This window comes from Symphodus melops (genome assembly GCF_947650265.1).
Source record: "Symphodus melops genome assembly, chromosome: 21".
In the NCBI taxonomy this organism is placed as follows: Eukaryota; Metazoa; Chordata; class Actinopteri; order Labriformes; family Labridae; genus Symphodus; species Symphodus melops.
Genome location: NC_136711.1, coordinates 2360521 through 2371954, shown reverse-complemented (window position 1 = coordinate 2371954; position 11434 = coordinate 2360521).

The following is an 11434-nucleotide window of genomic DNA, read 5'->3' as shown; positions in this document are numbered from 1 at the left end:
AAGAACCTTGAGACCCTTAAAAGACATAATAATAATAAATAAACAGTTTTCTAATAATAGTTTAATAATAAACTATTATTAGATTTCTGAATAATAGGATGCTTCTCAAATAAAGACAGAAAAGACCAAAAATAAAGCTTTAAAAAATAGACTGAAACATTCAAAAGTGGCTTGAAGCTTTAACACTGGATGCTTTGTTTTTTAATTCAATAAATCAGATGAAGAAAAATATGGAAAAATGGAGAGAAATTCAAGAAACAAGAAAGAAAAATGAATCTAATCCAACTTTATTTTTAGAGCACATTTAAAAACAGTTGGCCAAAGTGTTTTACATCAAATAGATAAAAAAGCACAAAAAGAGAAAAGAGAAAAACATCAATAGACGAACAAAACAGAATTAAACCATAGAAACAAACTTGTGTACTGTGGACAGTAGAAACACTGAAACATGGAGAAGTGCTCAAACTACAAAATGCACATTTTTGGTTTTTAAACAAATGTATTTCCTGTTCTGCAGAATAAACAACCTGAGTATTTTTCGTTGTGTCCTAAAAAACCAAAAGAGAAAACAAACAATATTCTTCTCCATCTCAAACGTCTCTTAAAGTAAAAACTATAAAGACAATAAAGAGTAAGGACTGTCTCATTCATCCACGGAGGAAAGAACATCAATCCTTGGAGCAACAACAAATGACTAATATCTTCAAGGAATCAAAGTAAATATGAACAATGACCACAAGGTGGCGCTGATGTTCCTTTGTTTGAAACGTGGTTCAGAGCTTTGTTCAAACTTCAGAGACCACTTTCTCTTTTTCCTTTAATCCTCTGATCTGTTCAAACCAGAACACTTTGTGTTGTAGTTATGAAGAAGAAGGAAATTCAGAAACATCACGCAAAGCCAAGAGTGACGTCACTGCACCCAACAGCAGTGACGTGCCAAGACGCATAAAAAGCTGTAGTTTAAATAAGTGTGTGAGGAACACATCTGGTGGATTTTAGGAGCAGGCTGTCCAGGAAATGTTCTAGAAATATTATGTATAAATAAAAAACATAAAATTCATGTGTGTGAAAACAGATATTAAAGGACAATGAGCAGCAAAAAACAAAGAGACTGGACAGAAAAATAATTTCCTCAAACTCTGACCCTTCCTCTAACCGTGAAGTCAGTCTTTATTAAGGATTGTATTGATTAATATAATTTCAGTCATTCATCCTCAGTGACGACCAAAACAGAACAAACACGAAGAAACCCACAAAATTACATCAACAAAAACAACAACTGCCTAAGGGAATCATTTACAACCATTTTATTGTTTTTGTAATTTAAAGTAGGCTACTGACAACATGCAGGAGTCACGTCTCGCCACAAGAGGGAGCTGTGATATAGAACTTCTTCCTGGGAGTTGATCGTAAAACTCAGCGTAACGAAAAGTGACGTCAGAGTTCAGTTAATAAACTGAAGATAATCAAACATCGATCACATCTGATCAGGTGGTCAGAGAGCAAACAAAGAAACTTGCAGGATGTCTCATGAATCATCCAGAGGTTTGATTATTGAAATAGGTCTCACAGATCATAAATACAATATGATTCCACTTTGCATTAAAAAAAAAAAAACACCAGAAAAAGCATCTGTAACCATCTGATTCTACTGAAGATGTTTCCTGCCACGCCTCAGTGTAAACTTCACACTGCTCAACAGTCAGCCTGACAGTTAAAATCATCCGGTCAACAGAAAGTGTGAAACAGTGAAGATTGTTTATTTGAAAATGTAACTAAATATCTGAATTTTGTGTCCGGAAAAGAAAAGGAAGGAGGCGAATTTTGACCCCAACAACAACTCGATGAGAAGATGACTCCTGAGGCTGATCACGACCTGACTGAGAAGGTTCATGTTTGTCTCTTCACTGGAAGGTCGAGGGTTCGATCCCCAGCTCCCGCAGCAACAAACCTGTTCATGCGTGCAAATATGATTGCACTTGAATGGGATCAGTTATGTCTGATGTTGTCACCTTCAGGGTGAAACCTGAGGTGTAACAAAGACTAGAAAACAGCTTCACAAGCTCAAGTCCATTTCCCATTCCAACATGCATGTGTTGACGTTATGACATCTATAGAGGGTTCAGGGTCCTCTGGCCTTTTAGGGGGTCCAGCTGTTTCTTTGGGCCGACATGTTTACAGTACCTGACCCTGCTCTTGGATATCATGTCCTGCCTCCTGCTGTTCTCCAGTAAACATCTACCTAATCTATCTAAAATGCAAATCACAGCATTACTGCTCTCCAGTAAATTGCTCCTCCAGTGAGCACGAACGTCTGTCCAACCATTTCCAACTCAAACTAATTCAAATGCAGTTACAGCATCAGCCTGTCACAGACATATAACAACTGATCAAGAGTTCGTTTTAGGGTTGCAATGAAGTCTGAACTCGACATTTTGCAGCCGTTGGTGAAACCTTGTTTCTACATTTTGAGGGATGAAACACAGCAATGCAGCGAATCCCTTCTTCATGCCCGTTGTCCTTTTAATTCTACAGTGAGTGCTGATGTAGTTTATACTCTGCAGACGGCAGGTGGATTAGGAGAGAACACACATGCATTCTTCATTTTATTCTTCATGCAGAGATCATGAACGCAGCGCTGTGTGATGTCAAACATTCCTCACAGAAGAAGAAGAAGTGAGACTGCAGGTACGTGCAGGTAAGTCCTCCGCTCTGACTGTATGAGGCAGAAACACCCCGGGGTGCTGATGCAATGTTTGAAACCTCACCGGACGATTGGCTGGAAAGATGAAGATGATGACATGCAGCGAGTCGAGGGATGGAATCCAGCGCAATTTGTAAACTTGTGCATCGCTCACACTGCGTCCGACAATCATTTTACTTTTTAAGAAACATCTTGAAAAACCTCCGTTCATGAATGTGTGCTGATTCTCACGACACCAACAAGTTTCCAGCTCAAATTAGGTCGAAACAAAGACGTTTAAACTTTAACTTTTGAAGCAGTTTTGAACATCTTTTCAAAAGCTAAAATGCTAACTGTGTGTGATCAATATTATAACAATATCCAGTGATCAACCTGAGTTTCACCTCATGGGGAAATCACCCTGTTTTATAGGATAAATGTAATAACTGGTAAACTTCTCCTGCAGCTGGTGCAAACACATTCATGAACTCCTCCTTTGTTTTTATGGGTAAAAATTGACAGGTTGATTTGCTGTGAGTGTGTGTTTGCTAATTTCATCCCAGCTGAACCATCAGCTGCAGATTGAACCTCCATCGGTGTGTTTTTCTTCGACTTTCTGGGAGTTAAGGTGACATCACTTAGCAGGCGCTGACAGACCCTCGCTCTGTTTTTCTGCCCGATCTCATGTTTTCTCTCTGCTGATGTGTTTGCTTTGAGAAACTGGAGGTCACGTGTGTGTGTGTGTGTGTGTGTGTGTGTGTGTGTGTGTGTGTGTCCGCACGTGTGTGTGTGTGTGTGTGTGTGACAGAGATAGAGACAGTGCTGACATGACTAATGCCAGGATCAGCTCCCATTCATACGTTTAAAGCTGAACTGGAAACACATATTATCATCCTGCTCTCCATTATATAAGCTGAAACTGTGCCTCCTGGCCCAGTGTGTGTGTGTGTGTGTGTGTGTGTGTGTGTGTGTGTGTGTGTGTGTGTGTGTGTGTGTGTGTGTGTGTGTGTGTGTGTGTGTGTGTGACAGGTTAACTAGAGTACACTGAGGCAGAAGTTCACCAGTGAGTTCAGACAGAGGTCACTCTCTCTCTCCTCCTGTTCCCTCGCCTCCTTTGTTTTCTCCCCGTGTCACACACTTTTTCTAATTCTATTTTAATTTCCTGCAGCTTCTATTTGCTTTCTTTCAACCGTCTTTCTTTCTTTTCATCTTTATCTATCTTCCTCTCACACACACACACACACACACACACACACACACAGTTTCTTTCTCTCTGTGTTAAGGAGTCCTTCACGCTTTTTTTTAATCCAACGTGTTTACGTGTGTGTGTGTGTGTGTGTGTGTGTGTGTGTGTGTGTGTGTGTGTGTGTGTGTGTGTGTGTGTGTGTGTGTTGATGCCCTGCCTGTCAAAGGTACAGCAAGAGGAAGCGTCTTCGGGGTTCAGTCATAGGTCACTTTTAATGTAACTCCGCCCCCTAAACACACACAGACTGCAAACACCACAGCCTCTAAACACAACACAGTGCATCAGCAGAGTTTTCACACACGCACAAAACTGTCCCAGTAAAGCTGCACGTGTGACAGACTGTTCAACCCAGACTGTGTGTGTGTGTGTGTGTTAGCTGTCCGAGCAGCTTCGTCGTAGATTTTCCTCGTTGAGTCGATGATACATGCTGTGAGGGGGAACAGATTTATATACTGAAGTTCCCATAACTGTGGTAGAGGTGAGTTTCAGTGAGTTCCTTCTGGTTGAGTTATTACGTCACCAAACGACAAACAAACAAAGTCATTGTTTTCTTTCCTTCCACGTACGTTTACACGAGCGCAAGAAACAAACACAGACATGAAGTTCCTCACAGGAACTCTAAAAAAAAAAAGTAGCACACAGTGGACTCGTCGAGCTGACTGGTCGACTGTTGAGTTGTTGGATTAAGAGTCAGGGAGCGCTGCAGGTAAAAGGTGAGGCCCAGCCAGGTGTGACAGGTTTGATCAGCAGTCAAGACCAGAGGAGTCACAGTGTGTGTGTCTGTGTGCGTGTGTGTGTGTGTGTGTGTGTGTGTGTGTGTGTGTGTGTGTGTGTGTGTGTGTGTGTGTGTGTGTGTGTGTGGATAGTAGTACTGTGATTTGCTTCCAACACTGATGCATTGTTTTTTTTTCTGTGCTTGTGTTCCTGTGGGGGCCGTGTGTGTGTGTGTGTGTGTGTGTGTGTGTGTGTGTGTGTGTGTGTGTGTGTGTGTGTGTGTGTGTGTGTGTGTGTGTGTGACTGCTTGCAGCCGTCAGTGTGTACAAACAGAAGCCCGTTTTCAAAGTGAGGTTAGGCGTCATAAATCGTGCGTGTCGACAGCAGGCGGCCTGCTGCTCCACCCCGTCTGAGGGCTGCAGATCCTCAGAGAGACATCCAGGACAAAACGCCCCGCAGGTACCTGCAAACAAGGTCGGCCCACGAGAGTGCACGAGTGCAACGGTGACATCCGTCCTCTTTAATCTCTGCAAGATTGTTTCCTCGACCTCTATTTGAATTCCCATGGCGGATTATTGTCTCTGTTTCCATCCAGGCTCCCTCACTGTCACAGAAGAAGAGTCTCTGAGCAGGCTTAAAGAAAACATCTGAGGCCGTTTTCACACATGCACTCCAAAAAAATGTCTTTAACCTTCAGAAGAGCACGCCCACTGAAACCTTTAAATCTCTGCTACGTGATCTTATCCACCTTGTCAACTTGAAGGGGGGGAGGTGGGGGGGGGGGGGGGGGGGAGGGAGTCCGAGTGAGCTGATGTGAGAATGCAGCAGGATATTATCTGAAGAGTTCTGCCTGAGTCAATGGGAGGTTTATATAGTTTATATATTTATTTATATAGTGAGCAGTCTGTCTGCCCTCGGCTGCCACGATCTCCGTGCACCTAAATAAAAAGCTGCATATTGATTTCTGTTCGTCAGTATGCTCTTATTTAGATGATGTCGATATTTTCTGGAGTGCATGTGTGAAACAGGCTAAACACTGTTCCCTCGAGATTGGTCCACTTCTCGAGCAGCTATAAAGGGAATCCTGTGAGTTGTTGTTTGCTCTTCTGCAGCTGTTTAAAGATGGGGAGGGGGGGGGACAGGTAAACTAGTTTGCTTCTGTGTCAATATCTACATCATATAAGATAAATTCTGTATTGATTTGAGTTGTCCACTGTCAGTAACCTGTGAATGTCTTCCTCAGATGTTCAGTATGTCCTGGGTATCGTTATGGGCCTGAACAGTCTAATGCAATAAAGGTGTTCGAGCACTAATATCTAACATATTGATCGCTGGGTGCAGATTTGAAATCATCAGGACTGGTTTCAGTGCAAAGCCAGCTCTCCTTTTAGAGTGTAAACCTTTGAGCCTCTTTAGGGACAGATACAATCAGAGACGCTCGTTTAAGATCCTGCAGTGGGATCTTAAACGTCTGCATGTTTACCAGGAGCAATTTGTTATCTTTATCTGATATGCAGACATTAGCAATCAAGTGTTTGAAGTCAGGTTGTAATGGCTTGTTCTGTGTGTGTTTGTGTTGGGGGGGGGATACGCTGGAGGAGGGGTTGGAAGAGGTAACAGGGTTAGGGGGCAGTGGGCGTTGGAAGTCGAGTGGGGGGTTAAGACTACGTGGAGAGCGTTGGGGTAAGATTGGGGTGAAGGTTTAAGTTGAGGGCAGAGGGGAAAGAGAGGAGAGGAGGCGTGTGTGTGTGTGTGTGTGTGTGGGGGGGGGGGTTTACATGAAGGGCAGACTGCCTGTGTGTTTCTGTCCTCTGAACGACCCCCTCTACTTCTACACTTGAACAAGAGGCTTCCATCTTAACATGCGTAAGAGTGTGTGTGTGTGTGTGTGTGTGTGTGTGTGTGTGTGTGTGTGTGTGTGTGTGTGTGTGTGTGTGTGTGTGTGTGTGTGTGTGTATAGATGAAGTACAGGTGAAAGCATTGTGTGTGACAGCCATACAGTCAGCTCCAGCAGAATTGGACATGGATGCACTCTGTCAGTGGAAGTCAAATAAAACAGCTGATCTCATGTGACGGTGTTTAGAAAACATGCTAACACTTCAGTCCGGCTGAAATCGTACAAAATCAAATCTCTCAAAGTCCCTAAACGTTTCACAAACACAACTCCATGATGGGATTAGGAGTCGGATTAGTCTTGCATGTACACATCAGGTTTGGCTCAAGCGGTGACCTCTTGGGCAAAACCCTGCACTACCTCGAGTGTCCTCTAGAGGGCGGACACAGAAGGCAAAAACACACAAATAACCAAAGGCCCATTTTTACGTGTTTACAAACTGGTGCAAAAAATATATATATGTATATGTATATACATTTATGTCTGATTAGTTGTCCTTATAGGAACACACTGTATGGGGGAGACATTTTTATAACTTGCTGTCTGATTTTGTTAAACACACTTGTTGTCCATAGTTAGACATGTAGCAGACATGATTGACAGGTTGACGCGGCGTAGCGGTTTGTCATTAGGATTAAAACCCGCCTCATCTCCAGCTCTCATCCTGTCGTTAGCTTGACTCAAAGTTAGGTTGAGACAGCATTTCCAGAATGGCGGCTGCTGCCGATGAGCTTCTGGAGCCGCCTGCTAACAGATGGATGACATCACAAAGGCTCAGTCTATTCATGTTTACAGTCTGTGGTTTGGTGACAGCATTAATGCAATGTTGTCATCCGTCTTCGGATTTTACACTTCAAGAGTGACAGTGTGCGACTCATTTGCAACAAGCAGAGAGTCCATGTTTGTAGAGAGCTGTAAAGTGTTCATGTGTTCACAGTGGGAGGTCAAACCAGTGGGCAGCTTGTTAACTGGTTTGTCGATTGTTTGGTTTGTGAAGCATGAAGTCAACCTGAAGACGTCCAACAGTAACTTGCTGAAGGGTGTGTGTGTTGTTGTCTAATGTAGCACAGTCAAAGGGCCGTATCAAGCTTCATCTGCAGGTCGATTTAACAGTGCACGTGAATGTACTGACAGCTCCACGTTACGTTCCATCCCCACGGAGCTGATCAATCTGAAGTCAGTGATTTAGTTTCCACAGCAGATTCTGTGTCTGTCCCAGTTTTTTTTTTTAAACTCCAATAAAGAGCTTTTATGTAAAATAGGAGAAAAACAAAATAACCTGGATGTGACTTTTCAGCTGTCATGCTCCCGTTTCTGATTCATTTGTTATCGTTCACACAGTATTTGATTACTAACTGTCCAGACAGGAGATCTGCTCAATCTGATGTTTTGTCTGAAGTCTGCAGGATCAACGCCGATGACAGAATCTGAAAATGTACTCAGGTTTTTTTTTTCTCTGTGTGTCTGAGTGTTGGACACATTCATAATAAACTCAGACCAACCTTACACAGCATGCACATATTCTCAGTTTCAAATCCTCTCCCTCTCTCTCACCCACTCACACTCTCTCTCTAACACACACACACACACACACACACACACACACAAACACACGCTCCACCACACCTGTCTTTTCTGGCCCTGCTGCCAGTTGGAGTCAGATTCCTGCAGAATGTTCCGGTAAAAACGTTATGAAGCGTGAAACAGACAGTCTGCTCTGTGGCTGCCCGCCCAGCACGGCAGGTGTGTGTGTGTGTGTGTGTGTGTGTGTGTGTGTGTGTGTGTGTGAAGACTGCTGGCATTGTTTACTTTGTGAAGTGACTGAAGAGCGACCAGATTTTCAGGGAATAATCAGGAACTTACTCGTTTGAATTGTACCTCCTCCTCAGCTCTGAGGGAGGAGAGAGCATGCGCTGTGTTCGAATGCTTTGGCACAAAACTCCTGAAAAACTTCCTGAATCTATGAAAGTTGGGATGCATGTGTGAACGGCCAAATTTTTCACTCTAACGTTTCCTGGATCGTTTCCTACTGGTCAGACTTTTCCCTGCCAGCCTCTGAGAAAATTCTCAGGTTCAAGTCACGTTATATTTGAGTGAAGCCGGAAATATTCAGGAAATGTTCTTCGAGTGAGAGGTGGTGATATTCACATCCTCCGACCTGGTGCACAACCACACAATTAAACCGATGACATCACTGTGCCGAGGTGAAACTGCTTTGTTACTGTGGCTGTTGTTTTTTTTTTACTTTTTTCGACATGGGTAGGTATGTTGTTTTTTTAATTTTTTCGACAAGGTTAGGTATGTTGTTTTGTGATATTTTTCGACATATGTAGGTATGTCGTTTTTTAACTTTTTCGATATGGGTAGGTGTGTCGTTTTTTTATATTTTTCGACACAGGTATGTATGTCATTTTTTTATTTTGTCGACTTGGGTAGGTATGTCCTTTTTTTATTTTGTCGACATAGGTAGGTATGTCGTTTTTTATATTTTTTGACATAGGTATTTATTTAGTTTTATTATATGTTTTCGACATGGGTAGGTATAGCGTTTTTTTACATTTTGCGACATGGGTATGAATGTCGTTTTATTATTATTTTGCCATGGTAGGTATTTTATTTTGTCGACTTGGGTAGGTATGTTCTTTTTTTTACTTTTTTCAACATGGGTAGATATGTCGTTTTTTTATATTCTTCGACATAGGCATTTATGTCATTTTTTAATTTTTTCATCATGGGTAGGTATGTATGTTTTTTGGGGTTTTTTCGACATGGGTATGTATGTCGTTTTTTTTCTTTTCGACATGGGTACATATGTTGATTATATTATATTTTTTCGACATGGGTTATTATGTAGTTTTTTTTTTTTTTTCGACATAGGTATGTATGTCCATTTTTTATTTTATTCGACATGGGTATGTATGATATTTTTTTTTTTTTTCGACATGGGTAGGTATGTTGTTTTGTTATATTTTTCGACATAGGTATGTATGTCATTTTTTAACTTTTTCAACATGGGTAGATATGTCGTTTTTTTTACTTTTTTCGACATGGGTAGGTATTTCATTTTTTTATGTTTTTCGACATAGGTATGTATGTCATTCTTTTTTTTTTAGACATGGGTAGGTATGTCGTTTATATACTTTTCGACATAGGTATTTATTTAGTTTTATTATATTTTTTCGACATGTGTATGTATGTCGTTTTTTTTATATTCTTCGACATAGGCATTCATGTCATTTTTTAATTTTTTCATCATGGGTAGGTATGTATGTTTTTGGGGTTTTTTTCGACATGGGTACATATGTCCATTTTTTTTCTTTTTCGACATGGGTAGGTATGTCGTTTTTATATATTTTTCAACATAGGTATGTATGTCATTTTTTTATTTTGTCAACATGGGTAGATATGTTGTTTTTTTAAAATATTTTCGGCATAGGTAGGCATGTCGTCTTTTTTTATATTGTGTGACATGGGTATGTATGTTGTTTTATCATTATTTCGACATGGGTAGGTATGTCGTTTTTTATTATATATTTATATATTTACCAGTTGTTGTTTCTTTAACCCATGGTCGCTGCAGTGAGGACGCTGGCCTCTGTTCATGTGGCGCTCGACATAACTGCTGCAATTTTTGATGCAAATTTAAGATGATGCTTATTATTGCAGATTTTTATCTATATAAGATCAAAATGAAATCAAAGATCAATAAAGTAGTGCATGATCTGCACCCAATCTATACCTCGTCAAGACTTATTCAGGACGTAATCAGAGAGAACGAGAGAGAGAGAGAGAGAGAGAGAGACAGAGAGAGAGGGTGGAGTATCTTCCTGCACCCTGTGTTACCCTGAATGAACTGCTGCTGAACTCTGCATGACTGTGGTCATGAAAAAGTCAAACACACACACACACACACACACACACACACACACACACACACACACACACACACAAACAAATGCACAAATACACACAGGCATGCATGTGCAGGTTGTTGTGGGATTCCCTCGCCAGGACATCTGCCTTTTTCACCACCACAGTCATTCTGTGAGTGTGTGTGTGTGTGTGTGTGTGTGTGTGAGTGTTCGTGTGTGTGTGTGTGTGTGTGTGTGTGTGATTGTTATATATACATGTGAAGTGAGTGTTTAGGTGTGCAGCAAATGGTAGTTCCTGCCCTGCACTGCTCATCCAGAGGTTGTGACCTTACGCTCACCACACATCACTCGTCCGTTTGTGAGTCTACATGAAGACTTTAGACAATCTTACTAAAGTGTACACACACACAAAACACAGCATAATCATCTGCGTCCTTTCAGATAGCCCCTTTTGGATTTTCTTTTGGATTTTCTTTACTCCTTTTTGATCCAGTATTCAGCATGTTGAAACCTTCGTCTTGTTTTCTTCCACGCATTTATGGCGTTCCACTTCCAGGTCAAAGCCCGGCGCAGGAGGCAAAGTGTTTGAATTCATTTTTTTCAAATATTTTGGATTCATTATTTCGGATGCTTGTTTGTGGATGTTTATGTCGCTCTGGGTAGAATGCAAAAACTGAATTGCACAATATTTCATGATGTCAGAACTCTGACAGGATTTCATCACAGCGATTCCTCCTTTCACCTCTGCTGCTTATTAAACGTGTTCTGCTTCTCGTCTGATATTCCTGGGTAGAAATCTGACACGTGTGCTGTGCAGCTCTGTTTATTCAGAGGCCAACATATAGCCTCAGAATTATTTATGTCTTCAGTTACAACATTCAGTGCTGCTCTGGAGTATCACTAAATATCCACTGACATGTATAATAGGAGCCATTGCACACACACACACACACACACACACACACACACACACACACACACAGATTGGAATGTGAACTGGGGCTGTGTGTCAAACACGGGGATGA